Genomic DNA, 24,263 nt, shown 5'->3' with positions numbered 1-24,263 from the left:
GCAGGGTAGGTGGATTGGCCACGCTAAATTGCCCCTTAATTGGAAAAAAATAATTGGGTACTCTAAATTTTTTTTAAAAGAAAAAAAAATAGGGCCAGAAATGTACCAGGCCAGGAGGTGGAAGGGGTTGTAAAATGAGGGAGGGAAGCCCTATATTTTCTTGCTGCCAGGGTTTCAGAGAATTATTTTCTTATTCAAATAATTTTAAAATTGTGCTCCATAAGTATGTCATACGATGTGTCTTCCAGCATGAAACCACAACGTCCACTTTCTGCCTTGCAGTGATAACGTAAAACAGATCTAATAATTAGCTCTGATAAATTTAAGTATTGAAATTATGAGGATCTCCACTACATTTTCAGTTTAACAAATGTTAAGTTATGCATCCTAAACCAGATTTATGCAGGCTGAAACAAACATTCAAATCTGTGTGCAAATTCAATAATGTCCAAAGCAAATAAATTAATCTAATACTGAAGTGCAGGACAATGGGCAAAATTCTCCCATCAGGGACTAAGTCCTGTGGTGGAGGTGGGAATGTGGTGTTTCCCACTCTGGAGGCCGGCGGGGAAACTCACCATATCTTCTGGCCTCGACATCCATAATTATCCAACCAGGAGTTTTGTGCCGTATTCCATGGTGGGGCAAGCCTGATGGCATGTAATCTACTGCCCTATACAGGCGCTCTATTGAAATGGTGCCCAACATCACTGACTCACTATTGGAGAAAGAAGACGGACCTCCCAAGAAAAAAGATGGATCTCCAGAACATTCTGAGGCTGGAATATGGAGCTACTCCAGGACAGTGAATATCCACCTGCAAATGCTTCCCCCACCCACTGCTGTGGTGTTCCTATTCCAGGGTTGCTGGCAATAGGATTCCAGAGGCAGCCCCAGGCATTGTTCAGATGAATCCAGACTTCTGCGTGCTACATTTTTCCAGACATGTTTCTCACCAGCGTGTCATGGAAAATCGGGCGTAGGTGGTCAGGCCTTCATCTGCTTCTATCGCCGATCAGTTTCACGCGCGTATCCGGCAAGTTTCTCAATCTGTCATAGCGGGCATCAGCGGAAGGTTCCACGGAAATTCACGTTGGCATGAAATCGATTTTTGAGCCTCCCGCTGAATTCATCCCTGTCCCTGCCTGGCATTGAACCCGCTGACGGGAGTTTGGAAGAAATACACTCAATATATTTTTAGTGAACATTGTAAATATTTTAAGGAGCCAGTTGTCTCGGGTGCTTAGTTTATTGGGGAAGAAAGAGAACTTCACAATATCCCACAGATAATGTATTAAACAACCATTAGGAATTCAAACCAAATTGAGAAACCATAGAAATGGCCTGACTTTTATCTTCACTAATTCCTTTGAAAAACAAAAGAATTTTCAATGATATTTGAATATACCCAGAGTTGCTATAACAATATTGTGGTGAGCCACGTATGGCTACGTAAGGCTGTTGTATATATGTTCACTATTGTTCTACTGTTCTAGTACTATCATTATCTCCACTGTTGTATATACTTACTGTTATTGCTGTTCTGTTATTGGTTGTTGCTGTTGTACTGTTGGAATGTTGTTATTGGTGCTGCTGTTGGCTCCGCCTGTGGCTCCACCCCTCTGAGGAGATATAAAGCCCGTCGATCTGGGGCAGTCTTGCAGTGTGGGAGGAGCTACAGGTTGGCACACTTTTAGTCTATTAAAGCATCGGTTCATTACTGTAGCGGGATCCCCCTTTACCTCCACCCCCGTGGGCTTCTACCAGGCTTGGCACCCCGTCGTCCAAGCCCCACCACTGCCCGGGTGACCCTCTCTCTCACCGGTGGATTCGCTACCACCTGCACCTGCTTCACCTGAGCAGTGCCCCCAAGAGAGAGAGGAAAGGAAAACCTCTGCCCACCTATACCTGGCAGCCTTTCCTGAGTGAGCGGGTTCGAATCGCCCAGGGATTTCCCTCAGTTCTCGACACCGGATTTATGGTAAGGAGTATTTTAAGAGAGTGACTTGGCTAGAGCTCGTTGGTGAGGGATTGAAGGAATTGAGACAGACTCCAATTCCAAAATCCAAACACATATATTTATTAATTGCCAAGATCAACCACCGCCAAATACAGAAAACACACAATTATCTTATACTTTAATGACTATTACTATGGAAGGAATACTATTGCAGCACAACGTAAAACTTACATACACAATTTTATCAATCTTTTAAAAGGACAAAATAGGAGCATGCACCCCCTTTCCCCAAAGCCTCAACCACTATACTAGTCCCGGGAGCTTCGCAAGCTGCTGCGGGATACTTCCAATCCAAGGCTGATGTTGTAGGAGCAGAGAGTTCAGCACGAGCACAAGATCCTAAGAGATCGAATGGCCGTTTGACCACCCTTTTTATAGTTCAAAATCCAAGTTTTTTCACTCCAGTCCAGCTTCTTTTGTGTGAGCATGTCAGTTAGCATTTCCAAGTTCCCGCAGGTCCCGCCCCTTCTCCTGATAGGTCCAGGTAGCCAGCTCCAGTCTCCGGGCAGTTTCCCTCCAGGGTAAACTACTTCCTGCCCGCTCCATTGTCCTGGGAGATCGCAGTCTTCCACACCTTGTTAAGAAAATGGGATTTTCGAGTCTGCCATTCACTCGAGATTGCTGCCATTATGACCTGATTATGCTGATGGGTTTTTCAGCTCCGATGGAGACAAGGTCATTATCATATGTAAGGAGTTCTTACCAACACATTGTTTCTTGGCTGGGGGAGTTTCAGGGCTATTAGTATTTCCATTGTGTCCTTTGCTGATCCAATTAGTGATGTCTGTCTACTGATGAGTTGTAAGTCCAGGGGGGGTTTGCTGCAAACATTCCTTTTACACTCACAGACAGCCCTGCAAGCCAAGCTTGCTGGGAAAAATTTGGCCAAGAAAGGTGTCCATTTTACAGTTTCTGAGGTTAAAGTCCGGTTTCACAGTTCAAGGGGACCAGGGGTTGCCCAAGATTCTTACAATTACTACTCAGCGTCTCGACTGAATTGATGTCCATCAAATATAAAGATCAATTATGTAGTTGATGGGTATTTCTAATTGAATTGGTGCCCAATATTATTATTATCATATGCAGCTTTAGCAAAGAATAGGCAGCCATTTTAATACATTACACAAATGCAAATCACATTCCCGTCACACTTGAAATCATGATAAAAATATGTAAATTGCAAAACGTAACTAAATTCAGGATGTGTATTGTCATACTGATGAAATAGCATGAATGCTGTGCATTCCAGATTGAATTATATAGCTAGGTCCGTTTGAAATATAGCTCATAAACTCAATCTGTCTATCATAGTAATTAAAAACTATTATCTGGCTCAAAGAAAACAAAATGAAAAGTTGTTCTTGTCACTTTGGAATTGCTATCTCATTCCCTTCAAAAGATCATTTTGAAATGAAAGAAATTGTCACTTTTCATCTCCTATTTTGACAAAATTACTGCTGGTGTTTTTAATGTACCTTAAAATTAAAGGCACAAATTTCACAATTTAAAAATCTAGTAATTCCACATTTGCCAATGATTCCGAAAGTATTGAATTAATTTATAAATGGTAAAATGCATATATTGTACAAATTAGCAACTTGTTTTGAATTACATGTTTTGTTCTAAAGTATGGACAAGCAGCGCCAAGATGGGATCAGAGGGGGATGCCTAAGCAGTGTTAGGCACTCTAGCCCTTAACACTCACCTCCACCCCCACCCCTCCATGCCTCTTCTATTCAATTCATGCCACTCATATCCTACCCCTCTATACACCCATTCCCACTCACTAATACCCACAATGGGCAAAACTCATGAACGCTATAATAACATTAGAAAATATTTGAGATGCTCATTAAACTGGAAAAATAAACAAACAATCATAAAAAAACATAATCCTGTTAACTGCCCATAAAATTGTCAATCTTAATAAAGCTCATAGTCCACTTGACCGCTATATCAGCAACCCTTGTTGAGCTGAACCAATAGTGGGATTTGGTGCTCAGCAAAGCATTCATAAAGGGATTCCATTCCACAGCTCAGTCAATAAAACTTCCAGTGCTAAATACATTAAACCTTCTGAGGTAGCCTTAACAGATGACCGCCTGTACCTCTACTTTAAACGTTCAACAGATGGCTGGACTATCAATCAAAGAAAATACTAAATCACAGGTTCCAAATAACATGTTAAAATCTGAATCTCAATACTGTTGAATGCAGAAGAGCATGTTTCCACTGGCTAAAGTACTCTAATGCATCAGCACACTTTCACAATGCTGGTAAATTTAGTGGTCACTTATATTTTATAAACAAAGCTCCATCATTAACCATTGTATTGAAAACATGGATAACTTATCAAATGCTATTGCATTTTGACATGTGAAGTTGTCAGCACCTTTTGAACATACCTGTCAAAACTTTCCTAACTTCAGACCAGGCTTCACCCATGAGTCCCAGTCCTCGGAGGCACCATAAACCATGGGCAGAATTATCCCATCCATTTTGAAACTGTGTTGTGGCAAGGGCAGGAATGTGGAATGTTTCCTGCTGCAGGAAATCTTCTGGGCCGACCTAATTAATTGACCTGGGTATTTTACGCTATATTCAGTGGCGGACAGGCTTGAATGGTGTGTAGTCTGCCGTAGTCCAGGTGGCATATTGTAAATGTGCCCAACATCACTGACCCACTATTGAAGAAAGAAGGAACCTCCTGAAAATAACAATAGATCTCCAGGAGCACTCTGAGGCCGGAAGATAGACCTTCTGAGAATGAAGATGGATCTCCAGGAACATTCGGAGGCTGGAAGATGGAACCCCACAAGAAGCCTAATCTGGAAGGTCCACCTGCAGTTGCACCACTGACCTGCTGCTGTGGTGTTCCAGGTGTCTGTGGTATCAGTGATTTCATCCTTTGGTAATTACATTGTTAAGCTAATTGCATTGTTAAAGACATTTTATGATCATTGGCTGAATCTCCAAAAGAGTATAAATAGACACAGCTGGAACATTTGGGATGGGAGGGGAGAGAAACCATAAAGGGTTTGCAACTCACCTAGGGTCAATCCCAGCCCACTGTCCGGGTGAAGTTTGCACATTCTCCCTGTGTCTCACTCCCACAACCCAAAAGATGTGTAGAGTAGGTGAATTGGCCATGCTAAATTGCCCCTTAATTGGGAACAAAAAGATTTGGGTACTCTAAATGTAAAAAAAAGAGTTTGCAACTCTGCTAAATTGTACAGAAAATAAACTTGCTGGAGGTAAAAGACAAGCTGCTGTATTAATCCTCCACCATATTCTATTATTGATCTGATGGATGTAGCCCCAGGCATTATTCAGGTGAGTTCCAACATTTGCATGCAACATTGTTGCAAATGTGTTTCACACCAGCGCTTTTCCTGCAGGCATTATGAAGAATCTAGCATGGTGGGTTGGGCCTTCATCTACATCCTATTAATGGATGTAAATGAGGTTCATGCTGGTCTCAGGCAGAATCTCCGACCCCGCATTACCTGCAGCAGCGGAAGATCCTGCTGTAAATTCACGCTGGCATGAAGCAGATTTCTGGGTCTGCCATAGAATTCTCCCCCCATGTCTGCTATCAAACAGGGTCTTTGGAGAATTTTCCCCCATATCTCCTACCAAAACGGACTAGACTCCATTGAAATAGCAGGGGGATACCCACCCCTGCAATGGAGTAGGCAAGGGCAGGGTTTGTGCATGTCAGCTTGTTACGAGCGTCTTTATCCGGTACCATTAAAAGTCCCACACAACAGGATTGCGGACAGGAATCCTGGAATCAGATCCCACTGCCCATTTTAAAATCCTAACTATATGTTAAAAAATCTGTCCCTATCAGTCCTGAACAATGTTTACTTCTGGAATGTCAGGGTAAGGGAAATAACTGAGCTGTTCGGGTGGATTCAGGAAATGCATTCAGGAGCTGCATGAAGTTTTGGTTTGGTTTGGTTGGAAACAACAGGTTAAGGAACATGGGATAATAGGGACAAGTGCAAGCCATTCAGCACAGCACCCCCCCCCCCCCCCAAACGTTTTTCATTCTGTTCAATCGTGCTCATCTGTAAAGGGATCAAAGTTTTGCAAAAGAAACTGGAAGGGTTTGTGTTAGATTCAGAGGGAGGACAAGCAGGATTGTAATTCCATTATTATTGGTATTGACAGACCAGTTAAGGAGAAATGGATTATATCTATAAACGTGCAATATGAAAGAAAGGAATTCCATATTTTAAGGCCTTGTAATAGGTTCTGGGGAAGAAGAACGCTCCACGGATGGAATGGACATCTGGATAAATTACAGTTCCTGTAATTAATGTGAAATGGCACTTCAGTGACATTGACCCCACTAATTCACCTAATGTTGAAATAGCACCTGGAAAGAGATCAAAAGGCATCTGCTGACCTTCCGTAACTGATTGGCTTCTTGTGCTTAATCCAGAGCAGGTGTTAAGAATAAATATAGCGCAGGGAAATTAAAATGGTTTGTACAAAGATAGAGGCATGACAAAGTATTAGGAGGTCACTTTAGATGAGATACAATGGAGAAAACAATTAGAAAAGACAACAGAAGAGAGGCGTGATGAGGTCAGTGTTTATATGCAAATGCATAAAACATTAGAAATAATTTAAGGGAATTAGAAATACTAATTAGAATGGGGCAACTTTTGTTCCCAGTTTTAATGCAATTGAAGTTCAGGATCTTGGCTTCAACCTGGCCAGAACTGGAAGCTACGTATTTTCTGCTGCAGCATTTTCACAAGATACTGGGCCGTGTCGCACCGGATGCAAATCCGTGCAAGCCAGTTAGATCGCGGGAGAGGCTGAAACCGGGCACAGTGTCAGACGCCGATTGGTTTGCGATCTAACCAGCCCATTCCTGTTGATGAGATCTGGATCCCACTGCGACTTGGCGAGAAACCAATAATCATCAAGTGAGGGCAATCTCCATATTGTTAATGGGACAGACCCCCTATCTAACTGCCTCCTGTGATCTAACTGGCTCCTCAGTGAGTGGTCACGTGGCCGCCGATTTGTACTGGTCCACCCAAATATGGATCAGGTGGTAAAGACACCTGGGGGTCTCCCAGGCCATTGGAGGTACCTGGGTGATCACGGCAGGGTGGCACCTTGGCTCTCCCTCTGACACCTGGCTATCTAGGCATGGCCACCCAGAGTGGCACTGCTGGAAGTATTGCAAGGGTGGCACTGCCGAGGCTCAGGGTCTGAGGAGGACCTAGCCCATGAAAGGAGAGTTGGGAGGGTATGAAGGTGAGGGTGAAGGGCGGTATGAAGGGGCTGCCAGAAGGTTCGGGGTGGGGGGGGGGTGTGAAGGGTGAGGTAGCTGGAAAAGGGGGGGCCCGAAAAAGGGCATGGGAAGGCCTCAAAAGGAGGGCTCTCTGCGACCCCATAACGGGGTGTCCTTGTTTGGTTGGGGAGGGGGGGGGGGTGATGCCCATGTGTGTGGGGATGATATTGCCTGTAGTTCGGGGTTGTGGGGGACTCTCAAGCTCACTTAGAGATCAGGGTTCCCTTTCAAAATGGTGGCCTGATCGCTGAGGAGCTGGTCTGGCCAGCGACCTGAGCTTCCCAGTGCTGAAAGAAATTCTAAGTGTGGACTTGACCGGGGAAAAACTCCCTAGGGCCCAAAAAGGTGACCACAGGCATGATATACCAGCCACGTTGCACCCAAAAGGTGGCACGGCAGGTAGATGCTGGGAGATTCCCCCAAGGCATCGCGATCTGAAATTCGCCCATTGTGGACGGAATCACTATTTTGCAAATCTGCATATTAGAGCAAGACAGCTAGTCTCACTCTACTATCCACTCTCCTGATCTATCAGACGCATTGGGATCGAACCCCTTTCCCTCGGAAACCACGGGCAAGCGCACCTCTGTGCTAGTCCCCACAAACAGTGACCAGATGGAACGGCACTTGTTGGGGGGGGGGGGGGGCCTCCAAGCGATCCGAGGCACCCAGGTCCTTTCCCTTTTGGCATCCTGGAACTGCTGGTGCCACTTGGACACCTTGGCACTGCCAACCTGGCACTGCCAAGGTGCCCAGGTGGGACTGCCAACTGGCAGGTTTGATGCCAGGCTGGAAGTGCCAAGTTGCCAGAATGGCATTTTCCCGCAGTGGGAATCAGGCTTCGGGATGCCCTGCATGTTTGAGGTGGGGTTCGTGGAGGTTCGAGGACCCCTTATAGGTGAGTCGGGGTTATTAGGGGGATTGCGTCGGGGGTGGGGGGGTGGGTTGGGGGGGGGGGGGGGGCGGTTGAGTGATCTAAGCGCCATCTGGCAAACAGGGCTACGCCGTGCAGGAAGCAGGATCAGGTGCGGCCTAAGCGGGTTCCCCGCTAAGGCACCAAATTAAACCAGAGTCTCGATAGAAGGCATTGGTATTTCTCCTGGGAAACACCCGGCTAACTGTGCTCGTCGCTGGACTCTATTCCAATTTAGTTTGATTGCGTCCTAAGTTTTTAGATAGTGATGGGAAACTCGCCGACAGAGCCGGGGGGAAACTCCCAACAAAACCCGCCACAAATGACACGTAGAAACGTTTCTGTTAACTCATGCCCTTAAATAAGGAAAGAACAAATGAGAGGTGGTTGTATTAATTAAAGATCCAGTTACAACCATTAAGTGGATCATGTTGCCGATGCTCAGAGTCGATGCAAAAAAACAAAAGAATGTTTCTACATCAGGATACAATTATGGATAACCAAAAAGTGGGGAATAATTTGAGGATGATACTTGCAGATATTTAAGAGCATTTTCCCATCATAAGAGTTGTAATAATGCAGTACTTCTGTGTCAAAGATCGAAAAGTGTCTTCCCTGCTAGGTCCTGTTTTCTCAACTCACATGACTAATTCCAACATTAACTGTGTTGGGGCTCAGCCTTAGTCCCTTCTGGCATCCCAACAATGCATAGGTTTTGTTTTCTTTACCCGTTTTCCAAATCCCAACCGGGTTTGGCTCTGGAGCTGAAAAATACATTGGAAGAATCACTGGATCCTATTCGAGCCTCCCTTGAGGCCATTTGTTTAGCCGTCGATTCTCATGCCAGCACTTTTACCAAAATCAAGATGGCCCTTTTGGGCCACAGCGAAAGGATCCGTACATTTTTTGCCCATTCATTGAATCAATTAATATCTCTTTGTAATTTTCTGCTCACATATTGGATAGACCTTTCCCCATAATGACAAGCTCTCTTATACGCTACAGTCACTTGGACTCCAGTGTACGGATCCTTTCGCTGTGGCCCAAAAGGGCCATCTTGATTTTGGTAAAGGTGCTGGCATTGATTTTGTGGTATGTTTAAAAAAAATTGTTCCTTGAGTGTTTAAATTAATTTCCACGGCGGCAAAGAACAATATAGATTAAGAAAGAACTTGCAAAAAGAATCGATGGGAGAAACACCACGTACGTGTGGTAATACCAGGTATTGCGGTACCAGAGAGAGGAATAACCATTGGCTAGACCGCGGGGTCTACCATTGGGCAATGTACATAGCCCTGCCCTGAGAGGCGGGGTATAAGAACCTGTGCCATCCCCAGCAGCCTTCACTTCTGTAACTTCGCTGCTGGGTACAGTTCTATCTGCTTAAAGCTGAATCGATATGACTCCACGTGGACTCAAGTGTATTGATTGTGCATCAATTTAATCAGATAAGTACTTTTGAAGGATGGATCTCCGCATCAAGCCGGCGTGTCTTCAGCTCAGCCCGCACGCAGAAAACTCCACTGAGATTTTTAAGCACTGGCTGGCATGCTTCCAGAGCTACCTCGAGACGGCTGCTGACACCCCCACGGAAAGGCAGAAAATGCACCTCCTACGCTCGCGGGTCGGCCCGGCGATCTACCCCCTGATCGAAGGGGCGGCGAACTACGATAAAGCCATGGAACTGCTGGAAGGACACTACATTCATCCACTTAATCAGGTCTACGCCCGTCACCTGCAGGCAATGTGACGGCAGAGCCCAGATGAAACGCTAGAAGATTTCTACAGGGCGCTGATTGTGCTGGGCCAAAACTGCGGCTGCCCAGCGGTGACGGCGAACGAGCACTCCGAACTTTTAATTCGAGACGCCTTCGTGGCAGGTATGATATCCCCCGATATTCGCCGAAGGCTGCTCGAAATGGAGACGCTGGGCCTCACCAAGGCCCGGGCCTTGGCAGGGTCTATGGACGTGGCGTACAGAAATGCCCTGGCATACGCCCCCACGCGCACCACGCCCCCCTGGATCTGACCTACAATAAGGAGAAGTGCGTGTTTAGCACCGACCGTCTAGCCATCCTCGGCTACGTAGTGCGAAATGGAGTCATAGGTCCCGACCCCGAACGCATGCGCCCCCTTATGGAATTCCCACTCCCTCACTGCCCCAAGGCCCTAAAGCGCTGCCTCGGCTTTTTTAGCTACTATGCACAATGGGTCCCCAATTACGCCGACAAGACCCGGCATGACATCAGTACGCTTCCCTTGTATCGCGCAACCGACGTTCCCCTCAAGATTTTTATGCAGGCAGATAGCTGTTAGGAATTCTCTGAAGCCTACCAGCTGAAAGGTGACAGGAATGGGGGCAGCAACACTGAAATTGCTTTATTTAATGCATAAAAAGTGAAAGTTGGGGCAAAAAGGTGCCAAGCATTAAGAACATTTTAGTAACAAATCTTTCCCTATCCTATCCCAGGTCCTAGCTTTCACATGCTACTCTGAGCATGAAGATCCTATCAATTTATTGATGCCACCTGCAGACGGCAGCCACAGCCATTCAGGCCAGAATCTGACCCACTTCCCTGGTTTCCCGCCACATGTCCAACCCTCCCCTCCACTTCACCATGGCCACTAATTGGGTGGCTGACCTGTCTTTCAGGCAATTAAAACCCCAACTCTGTGCAAATGACCATTTAGAAAGTACACTGTTCTATCTGTTTTAGGTCCAAAGTGGATGGCCTCACATGTGAAATATATTTTCTATTTTTTTGCCCATTCATTTAATCAATTAATATCTCTTTGTAATTTTCTGCTCAAATATTGGATGGATAAAGTGCAGGTGAAATACATACGGGCTGTGGAGTGAAACGCTTACAATAAAGAGAGGACCGAGCAACTGGACCATAAGGAGAATGTACCTGAGTAGGTGGGTAATTTGGTAGCATGGTAGGTATGTAGGGTGATAGGTATGTGGGGTGACAGGTGGGTAGTGTGGAAGCCGGGCAGTGTGGCAGCTGAGTAGCACGGGAGGTGGGTAGGAAAGCAGTTGGGTAAGGTGATGGGTGGGTAGAGTGAATGAGTTGAGTAGGGTGGGTGAGTGATTAGGTGGATCGGAGGGATAGCGGTCAGTTTGGGTGGGGTTCTCAGGCCAGGGGCCAGTTAGGGCTCGAGAGGGTGGGGAGGGCGGTTGGGGGAAGGTAGGTTGGGCTTTGAAGACTAGTCATGTTGGGGGTAAATCAAGGGTTTGCGGGGGTGGGGTGGACCTGAGGGTCATATGGGGGAGGTACCAGAAATTAGAGGTGAGTCGGGTCAGGGGGGACTTGGAGGTTCAGGGGGTTAGGTGGAGTTTGGTTGGTGGGGGCTGGCCATTTTGAGTTGCACGAAGGGGAGTCGGATGGCCTGGGCTAGTCAGGTTGGGTCAGGGGTCACTGGGAGGGGTTTGCGGGGGTGGCAAAGGGAGAAGATGTGGGTGTCAGTTGTATAGTTACCCAGGGGTTAGATTAGGATTTTTCTATCTATCACCTGGGTAACTATCCAGGTAATGTAAGGCAGAACTGGCCAAAGTCATATTCGTAGGGTCCCAGGAGCACAGGAATTGCAAAGCAGAATTTCAATCTTCCCTGGCAAATTCCCATGGAGTCATTGTGTTGGAACTTCAGTGGAGTCTCAAAGCGAACCTTCTAATGATCCAGAGATCGGAAGATTTGCGATAATGTTTAGATAAAGGGTATCTGGTAGATAGGTGTTCAGAGGGCCCATAATGTTAAAATGAATATTGATACATGGGTACAATATAATCCTTGTGGCACTTAATTGGCATGCAGGTGCAGTGAAATACAACCATGACAAGTTGTGTAATGGTAATTCTGATAACTTGATGGCTAGCACCGGTAAAGTATATGGAAAACTGCAACATTCTTTTTCTAAAAGAACTGGTTTACGAATGTCTTTCAAGACAGAAAATCTACCATCCCTACCTGCTCAGACCTTTTTCTGACATTAATAAGTTATGTAATTGACTTTCAATGCCTTCGATGATGGTCATAAATAGTGCTTCCCCAGTGTCATCTACATTCCAAGAACACATTAAAGGAAATAAAATGAAGATTCTGGTAAACGAATGTGTCTTGTTTGGCAGGTGGGGTAATGGTGTGCCCTCGGATATACCTTTGGTTTTCAATTTATATCAATCATTTGAGCAGGTGCATAGGCCAGAACTTTACGCTGCTTATGCAAGCCTGTGTCCGACCCAAAATTGCACAAGAAGACTTTGGTGTGTGCCCGACGCCATTGTGGACTCACACGATAGTCAGTGGCACGCTCGCTGACAATCAACCAGTTAAGGCAATTGAAAGGGCAATTGGCTGGAATTTGAGATTGCCGATGTGATTTTATTGGGTGTCGCACAGGCAACACAAGCAGCTGGCCAGCCCATTATTTTCACTTTTCTCATCCAAGGACAGAATAAAGGAGGCTGGAGCATTGGCTGTGTGAGTTGTTCGTAGCCAAGGTAAGAATTCGCATTTTGCTTCAGTCTTGAGATTTCAGGCCTTTGCCTCTGTTTTCTTCTGAAATATTTGCTTTGTTAGCCTTGTTCTGAGGACGTTTTGGCAACACTATTGCAGCATTTGTATCCATTGCAGCCTTCAGTGTCATTTGCATTTCAGCAAATGGGGGGTTGTGTACTCGGGGCACCTCTGCTGAGGAGGAAGAGAGGGGAAGAAGGGCTATATGTCCGCCGGTAGCACACAGGGATAGACACATGCGACGAGAAGCACTGGCACAAGGGGTGCAGGGCCAGCAGAGACACCATTTAAGACACCACAACTGACAAATTAATGCCCAATGATGTGCTTGTGGCTTCGCTGGTGCCTGTTAGCAAGAGAGCGTGTGATGCAGTTGGATTTGACTGTGGCTCCTCCTTAGGTGCCAAGGGTGGGACCTGACATCTCAGCATCCTCTGGAGGATGGTGCATCTGAGGGAGGAAGACAGTAGTTACTGTGCATGTTATGTGGGCTGGTGAGACTGTGGACAATGGTATCATGCTGGAATCTTGTGCTGGATCATTGATGACTCTTGCTGAGAACTTCTGATTTGAGATGAAATGACCCTACGTTATTTCCACTCGCCATCAGTCTCGCATCTGTCCACTGGACTGTTACCTTCCTGTGAGATCAGTGCCTCTCTATGACTCATGGACCTTACTCCTCACTTGCACTCTAACTCGAGGGTGTCCATGTCAAATTTTCTTAGTATGAACTGCCTGGCCACCCCACCACACATGCGGTTTTGCACCACAGCATTGTGGCTTTGCTTCTCGTGTACAGACAAAAGTGCATTAATTGGCCAACCTTCTGCCTGCAAAACCATAGCAGCCTCACAACCCCTCCTCCCCCCCCCTCCCCCTCCAACCCCACCCCAGAAAACCAGGTTGAGGTGCCCGTCCGATATGCACAACTCATCCTTCTATGCTCCCAAGGCTAGCAGCCACATCTTTCAGCCTTGGCCAGCGCAGGTATATGTGCCTTTTGTAACTCTTACACTCTTGAGTGCTATGAAAGATGACTATCCTTCAAGTCATCCTCACACAGTACTGTGCCAACTTGGTGCTCATTCTTGCAAGCACACATCATTAAACCTTTTGCGGCACTGGATCCAGGTGAAATGCACAATGTCACCCATGTTGACTTGGGCTGCCACCTCTGACCAGGTCTTCTTTGACTAGTGTGGTGGTCTCCTCTTGCCATCCCACGGTATTATGGCATGAAAATGTCCCGCTGGCACTCTGCCTCCATTAGAGTGCCCAGGCATTCACCTGAAAAGTGCGGGTGGGAGGGCACAGTGCCCACAGGCTTTTAACTCGCACCTGAGGTGTCCAGCAGGTGCTGAGGCCGTAACTGATGCCAATTTTTATAATCTCTCCTGGACAGCACCCTGAGACTACTCACCAACTCCTAATAGCCTCCATGGAGCTGCTCTGCTGAATTTAACCCCCCCCCCCCCCCCCCACCCCCGTTGGCTCCCCATTAGACCGGGCACCTGCCACTCTCTTGCCTCCACTGACAGCACTGTGCCAATATCCAGTTGGCAACTGTGAAATTGCATTTGGGCTCCGATCACAGCAGGAAGCGGAAAGCGTGGCCATTTCTGCACCCGCCGACCATGTGTGCACAAAATTCAGGCCCAACGTTTGTTGATGTCAAATTAGGATCTGATGGGAAACTATGGGTAAAAATACAGCGCACTGCAGCAGGACCAAGTTATAGGCAGATAACTGGCAGCACAGTTTAAAGCAGAGAAATACAAAGCAATATGGTGGCAAAAATAATGTTGAATGAAAAATGACCTAATTGGCAGGATTCTGATCAAAATGGAGGAGCAGATACTGAGAAGTGTAGATTTATGAATCTTTAAAGATGTGAGTCCTGATAGAAAAGTTTTTTTTAACCACATGGCTAAATAGGATCTTGGTTTTATGTATAAGACATTGAAGATCAATGTAAGAGCCTGGCACTGAATTTGTCCAAGACAGGGATTAGATCACAAATGGGGTTTTGCATTGCAGTTCTGGCCACCTCATTGGATATTTGTGTATAGATTTGGTAGAATTTTTTGAGGACGTTACCAGTGCAGTAGATAACGGGGAGCCAATGGATGTGGTACATCTGGATTTCCAGAAAGCTTTTGACAAGGTGCCACACAAAAGGTTGCTGCATAAACTAAAGATGCATGGCATTGAGGGTAAAGTGGGAGCATGGGTAGAGGATTGGTTAACTAACAGAAAGCAGAGAGTGGGGATAAATGGGTGTTTCTCTGGTTGGCAACCTGTAACTAGTGGGGTCCCTCAAGGATCAGTGTTGGGCCCGCAGTTGTTCACAATTTACATAGACGATTTGGAGTTGGGGACCAAGTGCAATGTGTCAAAGTTTGCAGACGACACTAAGATGAGTGGTAAAGCAAAATGTGCAGAGGATACCGGAAGGCTGCAGAAGGATTTTGATAGGTTAGGTGAATGGGCTAGGGTCTGGCAGATAGAATTCAATGTTGCCAAGTGTGAGGCTATCCATTTTGGGAGGAATAACAGCAGAATGGATTATTATTTAAACGGTAAGATGTTAAAACATGCTGCTGTGCAGAGGGACCTGGGTGTGCTGGTGCACGAGTCGCAAAAAGTTGGTGTACAGGTGCAACAGGTGATTAAGAAGGCTAATCGAGTTTTGTCTTTCATTGCTAGAGGGATGGAGTTCAAGACTAGTGAGGTTATGCTGCAATTGTATAGGGTGTTGGTGAGGCCGCATCTGGAGTATTGTGTTCAGTTTTGGTCTCCTTACCTGAGAAAGGACATATTGGCACTGGAAGGAGTGCAGAGGAGATTCACTAGGTTGATCCCAGAGTTGAGGGGATTAGATTATGATGAGAGGTTGAGTAGACTGGGACTGTACTCATTGGAGTTTAGAAGGATGCGGGGGCATCTTATTGAGACATATAAAATTATGAAGGGAATAGATAGGATAGATGCGGGCAGGTTGTTTCCACTGGTCGGGGAAAGCAGAACTAGGGGGCATAGCCTCAAAATAAGGGGAGGTAGATTTAGGACGGAGTGTAGGAGGAACTTCTTCACCCAAAGGGTTGTGAATCTCTGGAATTCCTTGCCCAGTGAAGCAGTTGAGGCTCCTTCTTTAAACGTTTTTACGAAAAAGATAGATGCCTTTCTAAAGAATAAAGGGATTTGGGGATATGGTGTACGGGCCTGAGAGTGGAGCTGAGTCCACAAAGATCAGCCATGATCTCATTAAATGGCGGAGCAGACTCGAGGGGCCAGATGGCCTACTCCTGTTCCTAGTTCTTATGTTCTTATGTATAGACATATTGGGCGAAATTCTCCGGAAACGGCGCGATGTCCGCCTACTGGCGCCCAAAACGGCGCAAATCAGACGGGCATCGCGCCGCCCCAAAGGTGCGGAATGCTCCGCATCTTTGGGGGCCGAGCCCCAACCTTGAGGGGCTAGGTCGGAGCCAGACGAATTTCCGCCCCGCCAGCTGGCGGAAAAGGCCTTTGGTGCCCCGCCAGCTGGCGCGGAAATGACATCTCCGGGCGGCGCATGCGCGGGAACGTCAGCGGCCGCTGACAGCTTCCCACGCATGTGCAGTGGAGGGAGTCTCTTCTAGAGTGCCCCCACGGCACAGGCCCGCCCGCGGATCGGTGGGCCCCGATCGCGGGCCAGGCTACGGTGGGGCCACCCCCCGGGGCCCCGGAGCCCATCCGCTTCACCTTGTCCCGCCGGTAAGGTAGGTGGTTTAATTTACGCCGGCGGGACAGGCATTTTAGCGGCGGGACTTCGGCCCATCCGGGCCGGAGAATCGCGGGGGGGGGGGGCTGCCAACTGGCATGGCGCGATTCCCACCCCGCCGAATCTCGGGTGCCGGAGACTTCGGCAACCGGCGGGGGCGGGATTCAAGCCAGCCCCCGGCGATTCTCCGACCCGGCGGGGGGGTCGGAGTATCTCGCCCATTAATTGGAGCAATACTATGAATGAAAGGTTATTCTTATGAAGTAGGGCTTCAGAACCTGATCAGAAAAGGTCAAGTGGGCATCTAAAAGAGGTTTTCACAATTAGGAAAGATGTTGAAGGGGCAATTATGAAACACTTTTTCGCTGGTTAATAAGTCCTTGATTGAGCGGCAGAGACCGAGGGTCACCATTAGATGGAGGAATAGTTATTGGAACATGGAATTCTTTATCAAGAAGCAGAGAATGTAATTCAAAACGCATTCAAATAACTATTTGGAAAGGAAGAATATAACAGGGAAAGGAGAAAGAAATGTAATTAAAACTGGGTTTCAGGGGAAAAGCTAACATCAACATTGGTATGATAGGTCAAATGGTCTCTTTCTGTACACCTATTCCGAAGATTCAACAATGAATGGCCACTTGGGTAAGGCACCAGAAGGTATCAGGTAACTAAAGATATTTCATTGTGCTTCAGTGGCTTCAAGAGAGGGGAAAAAACATCTTGGAATTGTATCACCAATCTATTATAGCTTAGTAGCACAGTGAATTTTGTTTACCAGCCTCGGCTTCTGTTATTGTGACTTCTGTTCAGACCTTTTTGATTAGTTAAACTGGTCCTTCCAGAGTCTAATCAATATATATTTTGGTGTCAACATAATACTCCTGTGTGAAAATTGTTTCATTTGGGTTGTTTCCATTTTTCCTGTTATGTCAAGGCATTAGTTCTATTTATGTGACGTAAATTATCCCAGAACTCTTACATAATGCTCAGTGAGAAGTTGTGCCTCATTAAATTGATGAAACCAAATCATGATGAAGGGAAAACAAGACATTCAAAATTAAGCTCTGGAGGCACGAAGACTTTTGACTGCAATCTTCAGTTTAGATCTTGCATTCTAATTCAGGTTATTCCAGTAAACAACTTTTCTAAAATAAAAAAAGAAAGTAAAATGGTAGTGTACTGCATGTGAGTCACGGTGCATTGTATTTTATGATAGTTAAATTTTGAGTTTAGTCGTGGGGAACATCGTGCTTATTTACACCTCTCTGGCCCTGCCTCAGCACATCTGCAGCTGAAACCCCCAGGAGGTTGACCTTTTTGTAAGGCCTTTGCTATCTCTAGACTTGGCTGTTTAATATTACCTCTCACCAGCCTCCCATATTCTATGAGTTATAAACCACAGGTCATTCAAAGGTCCACTGCCTGTGTCTTTCCTCATATCGAGTCCAGTGCTCCTATCAATCCTCTGCTGTCTGACGTCCTGGTGAACCAACAGCAAAAGTCTAAAATTCTCCTCCCTGATTTCAGATCCCTCTTGGCTTCATTCCTCCTGACCTCTGTAATTTCCTCCAACCACGAGATCCCCTGAGGTACCTGTGTTATTCTGACCTATTGAGCATCCCTAATTTTAAGCGAACCCTTATTGGGGGCTGTGTGTTCAGCTACAAGGCCTGGAATTCCATCTCTAACTGGAATTCCACTGAGGTCGAACATAACTCTCCACCTCTATATCTTGTTTTCCTCCTTTCAGATGTTCAATGTAACCGACCTCTTTGATGAAGCTATCAGTAACTGTTTCTGGGTGTCAAACTTTGCTTTATAGTCCTTCAGTGAAGCACTTTGGGACATTTTAGTATGTTAAAGGAGCTATATAAATCAAGTTGTTTTTGCTGTCATTATCAAAATGATTTATTTATATTTCAGTAAATTAAACTAGAAAAATAATAATCCTTATTATTGTCACAAGTAGACTTACATTAGCCATGCAATGAAGTTATTGGGAAAAGCCCCTAGTCGCCACACTCCGGCACCTGTTCGGGTACACAGAGGGAGAATTCAGAATGTCCAATTCATCTAACAACCCGTCTTTCAGGGCTTGTGGGAGGAAACCGGAGCACCCGGAGGAAATCCGGGGCGAACATGCAGATTCCGCACAGACAGTGACCCACGCCTAGAATCGAACCCAGGACCCTGGTGCTGTGAAGTAACAGTGCTAACCACTGTGCTACCATGGGAAGGTGAAAGTAAATTTGTCCATGTAGAGGATAATGAGAATATGGAATAGCTGGTAAGAGAAGCTAAGTATTTGTAAACAAAGATATGAAAGATTACAAGAAAAGACCGGGAATTGGTATGCGAGTATAAACATAGAAAGTTAGAAATCATTCCAGTGGAACAATTTACCTGCACAGACATGATGAACTGAATGAGCTCCAGCCCTTCTGTAATTCCTGTGATTTTTAAGTACAATAGAAATAGTGGCAAGGAATGCGATAACTTTTCAAAGATTACCCAAACATAATTATGTAACATGCAGATGCATATATTGTTAGTTATTTTATGTAATGTCACTGGTTTTCAATGCAATTGCAAAACATGTTGACTGGAGGTATTTTTGAAAGATCCTGGCACGAAACACCTACAGCTACTGTGTGTGATGAATGAGTCATTAAATGTACATGTCACTTGAGCTTATCTCAGTCCTGCTGCACCGCAATTTCAACAATTGCAAAAGCTTCAATAAGTTATAATCCACCGTTATTTGTGATTTATATTAATGATTTGGATGAGAATTTAGGAGGCATGGTTAGTAAGTTTGCAGATGACACCAAGATTGGTGGCACAGTGGATAGTGAAGAAGGTTATCTAGGATTGCAACGGGATCTTGATCAATTAGGCCAGTGGGCCGACGAATGGCAGATGGAGTTTAATTTAGATAAATGTGAGGTGATGCATTTTGGCAGATCGAATCAGGCCAGGACCTACTCAGTTAATGGTATGGCGTTGGGGAGAGTTATAGAACAAAGAGATCTAGGAGTACAGGTTCATAGCTCCTTGAAGGTGGAGTCGCAGGTGGACAGGGTGGTGAAGAAGGCATTCGGCATGCTTGGTTTCATTGGTCAGAACATTGAATACAGGAGTTGGGACGTCTTGTTGAAGTTGTACAAGACATTGGTACGGCCACACTTGGAATACTGTGTGCAGTTCTGGTCACCCTATTATAGAAAGGATATTATTAAACTAGAAAGAGTGCAGAAAAGATTTACTAGGATGTTGCCGGGACTTGATGGTTTGGGTTATAAGGAGAGGCTGGATAGACTGGGACTTTTTTCCCTGGAGCGTAGGAGGCTTAGGGGTGATCTTATAGAGGTCTATAAAATAATGAGGGGCATAGATAAGGTAGATAGTCAACATCTTTTCCCAAAGGTAGGGGAGTCTAAAACTAGAGGGCATAGGTTTAAGGTGAGAGGGGAGAGATTCAGAAGGGCCCAGAGGGGCAATTTCTTCACTCAGAGGATAGTGAGTGTCTGGAATGGGCTGCCAGAGGTAGTAGTAGAGGTGGGTACAATTGTGTCTTTTAAAAAGCATTTAGATAGTTACATGGGTAAGATGGGTATAGAGGGTTATGGGCCAAGTGCGGGCAACTGGGACTAGCTTAATGGTAAAAACTGGGCGGCATGGACTGGTTGGGCCGAAGGGCCTGTTTCCATGCTGTAAACTTCTATGATTCTATGATTCTAAGTTTTAAAACAAGATAGACAAACAAAATCAAAAGTACAATTTTCCATTGCACGGTAGCACAGTGGTTAGCACAGTTGCTTCATAGCACCAGGGTCCCAGGTTCGATTCCGGTTTGAGTCACTGCCTGTGCAGAGTCTGCACGTTCTCCGCGTGTCTGCGTGGGTGTTATGGACCAGGGTTTAGAGAACCCCAAAGTGTATCATGGAGTTCTCCTGACCCACAACTTTTACTAGTTTGTGGTATGGGGAGCACACGGCCCACTCTACAGGTGTGGGACAGCAGAAATGGAAAAGTATTTTTTAAAGCAAAACAATGTTTATTCTATGAACTCAAGTTAACCTTTTTAAATCATGCAGTGAACATCTTAGCAACCATCAATTCAAATATAACCCCCACAGAATACAACACTAAGAAATCCTTAAGCTGTCCTTTTAACATCCATATGACTTTAAAAAAAAACTTTTAACAGAAGCACATCAGGTTAAAGTCACTACTGAGAGCAGTTATTAGTTTTAAATCACCAAAGAATTGATTTACAGTCTTTAGATTACAGAGAGAGAGACTAATACACCTTCAGGCTGTGACTGCAGCTATCCAGCTCTGAAAACGAAACTATAACATACCCTGCAGCAAACAGCCTAAAATGAAAGTAAAAAGTTGACAGAAAGCCCAGCTCCACCCACACTCAGACATCACTGATAAACACCCATTTCTTAAAGGTACTCTCACATGACAGTGGGTTTCCTCTGGTTGCTCCGGTTTCCTCTCACAGTCCAAAGATGTGCAGGTTAGGTGGATTGGCCATGATAAATTGCCCTTCATGTCCAAAAAAGGTTCGGTGGGGTTACTGGATTACGGGGATGGAGTGGAGGTGTGGGTTTGGGTGGGTTGTTTTTTCCAAGGACTGGTGCAGACCCGTTGGGCCGAATGGCCCCCTTCTGCACTGTAAATTCTATGATTCTATGAAGCACATAGGTAACGCATGATCATTAATGCCAGGCACTGGTCCAAATACATGACTAATGGTGGGCACAATTTCATAAGTCTCAAAGCAAGAATATTAAGAAATTAATTCATGGTTGGCTCCTAAATATTGTGTCAAGCATTTGTGACTGCGATATGTATAATTAAGCCATCAGTTTGGTGTTTTTTGGTAATAGTTTCTGCAGATTTAACATTTTGTAAATTGTGGATTCTGATGTAGATCATCTGTTCACTCTGCATTTACATTTTGTTTCTGTGGTATATTGGAGCTTCCAATATTGTTGTTATGGCAACCACCAAAGCTTATAAATATGCAGTCATAAAGACTTAAAAGTATTACACGTGTGATTTCAAATAAATATGCCATCCATTGTCAGGATCAAAGCAACATATATGAAATTTGATGAACAATGGCAATAGATTTATACTTGAAAGAGAAAATAAATTTAATATTCACTCAATTCTGACAAGATTTGGTGATTTATTTTCTTTCCACTGCGTTTAAAGGTAGCCTAAGAAATAGGATTAGGAGTAGGCCATTCAGCCCCTTGAACAAGCTCTGACAATAAATAAAATCATGGCTGATCTGGTATGGTCTTAATTCAATTTTCCTGCCTACCTCCCACAATCCTTGTCTCATAAATCAATCTTGAATACATTCAATGACCCAGACTCCACAGCTTGTGGAGGAAAGAATTCCAAGTACGATAATGACCATCTGAGAGAAGTAGTTCCTCATCATCTCTGTTCGAAATGGGAGACCCCTTAGAAACTATGTCCCTTTCTAGATTCCTCATGAGAGGAAACGTGCTCTTGGCATCTAACTTGTCAAGTCTCCTCAATTTCATTTTACAATAATATCACCTCTCACTCTTTTAAACTCCAGTGATTATAGGCCCAGCCAGTTCAACCTTTCCTTATAAAACAGCCCCTTCACCCCAGTAATTAGCTTGGTGAATCTTCTCTGAACTGCCTATGATGTAAGTATATCCCTCTTTAAGTAAGGTGACACAAACGGCGCAGAGTACTCTAGGTGTAGTCTCACAAATGCCCTGTACAGTTCTTGTAAGATACCCTTACTTTTATATTCACCCCACTTGCAATAACTACCAACATTAGTTACTTGTTGTACCTGCATACTGACTTTTTGTGATTCATGTACAGACCCCACTGTACTGGAGCTTTCTGCAGTTTCTCTCCATTTAAATAGTACTCTGCTTTTATTCCTGCCAAAGTGGACAACCTCACAATTTTCCCACATTATGCTCCATCCACCAAATTTTTGCTCAATTACTTAATCTATCTATATGCCTTTATAGACTCTTTGGGCGCGATTCTCCAGAAACATTTCTAAGTGTTGTAACGAGCAGGAATTGCCGTGAGCTTCTCGCTGCTCGGCCCAGCAAGGCCGCCAATCCAATTTAACTTTAATTGGTCCACTTAACCAGGCCTCACGGGCTTATTGCCGCAGATAATGGCTCGCCTGCTGATTCACTGGGACCGCGCTCGCCAGCCCCCCGCTAACAAGGTCGTGCAGCACTTAAACTGCACTTGCTCAGCCAACCCCAGCCAGCTCGCAAAAATGGCGACAAGCAGATCAGCCCCAAGATTTGAGGACACTGACCTGGGAGGCTCCTGGACACACTGGAGCCCAGGAGGGATGTCCTGGTCCCGCGAGGGTCCCAGAAGGTGAACCACTAGGCAGCCAGAGCTACCTGAGATGAGGTGGAGGCAGCCGTAAGTTTGAATAGTATCACTAAGCGGACTGGCCAGCAGTGCAGGAAGAAGATCAACAGCCTACACCAGGAAGCACGAGTGAGGAGCCACCAATGCCCTGCTGAGATCCTTCTGCCCCCACGGGAGCATCCACTCCCCAACTCTCCAAGCGACCCCAGGCCCTCCCTCCCCCTTCCCAAACCCCACCTGCACATCCCCTCTCCCACCACTGTGAACCACGCCTGAGCCTACCGATGCCCCCTCGGTGTCTCTGCAAGAAATGTTCTCCCACAATCATGGGATGGGGCCCAGACTGGCAGAGGGGTACCAGACATAAGAACCCTCACCTCCTTCGAGGAGCGGGCCCTGGAGGTGACTGAGGTGGCTGAGGACGGATCGGTCAGCCGCGCGGAGGCTACCGAATGCCGCAGAGGTGAGGAACCACCGGGCTCCAGCAGGGGGAGCTGTCAAACGTTAGTAGTGATTGCCTTACTGACTGATACATCCCTCCCACTGGCCACATGTCCATTCTCCGTAGGTCCTCCAGCCGACGGCACCTGCTCATCCAAGTGGCCGCCCTCTCCTGCCTCCGAGGAGAACACCTCAGAGGATAGCTTCGAGGATGCCACCGTGGTCGCGAAACAGCTGTCACCCCACCCCACCAGTGCAGATACACACACCTCAGTGGGAAATGTTAGTGGTCAGGCTTCTGGGGCACAATCTGGTGAGCACTACACAGCTGCTGATGTACATCTAGTGGAGGCAGGAACCCCCAGGTGAGTCAGCAGTCGGAGGCCTGCTGGATCCCAGGCTCCAGCTGGGTCCCAGCCTGATGCTGATAATTGGTTTCTCGCCACGCTACAGCAAAATCCCGATTTCACCTATGGGAACGGGCCGGTTGCATCGCCAACTGTTTAGCACCGGCACGGATTTTGTTTTTAGCCTCTCCCGCCATTCACCGGCCTTGTTACGCTTGAGCGAGAGCACAACGAGACTGGAGAATCACGCCCTTTGTATCCTCCTCACAACTTGCTTTGCTATGTGACTTTGTATCATCAGAAAATTTGGCTACAATATAGTTGGTTCCTCTAACCAAGTCACTAATATATATTTTTTTCCCCAATTAAGGGGCAGTTTAGCGTGGTCAATCTACCTACCCTGCACATCTTTTTGGATTGTGGGGGTGAGTCCCACACAGACACTCGAGAATGTGACATGGATCATAAATAGTTGAGGTCACAGAACTGACCCCTGTGGCACTCCGCTAGTTACATAGAAACATA

The 24,263-nt window shown here is 45.9% G+C and overlaps 1 protein-coding gene across 1 annotated transcript in view; it reads left to right on the top strand.

Annotated features, from left to right (window-relative positions):
* The window catches only part of pkia (cAMP-dependent protein kinase inhibitor alpha), a 180,653-nt gene that overhangs the window by 4,635 nt on the left and 151,755 nt on the right, over positions 1-24,263 (top strand). The gene's annotated exons all lie outside the window — the stretch shown is intronic.

This window comes from Scyliorhinus torazame, chromosome 11, assembly GCF_047496885.1.
Source record: "Scyliorhinus torazame isolate Kashiwa2021f chromosome 11, sScyTor2.1, whole genome shotgun sequence".
Taxonomy (NCBI): domain Eukaryota; kingdom Metazoa; phylum Chordata; class Chondrichthyes; order Carcharhiniformes; family Scyliorhinidae; genus Scyliorhinus; species Scyliorhinus torazame.
This window is presented reverse-complemented; position numbering and strand designations above follow the sequence as displayed.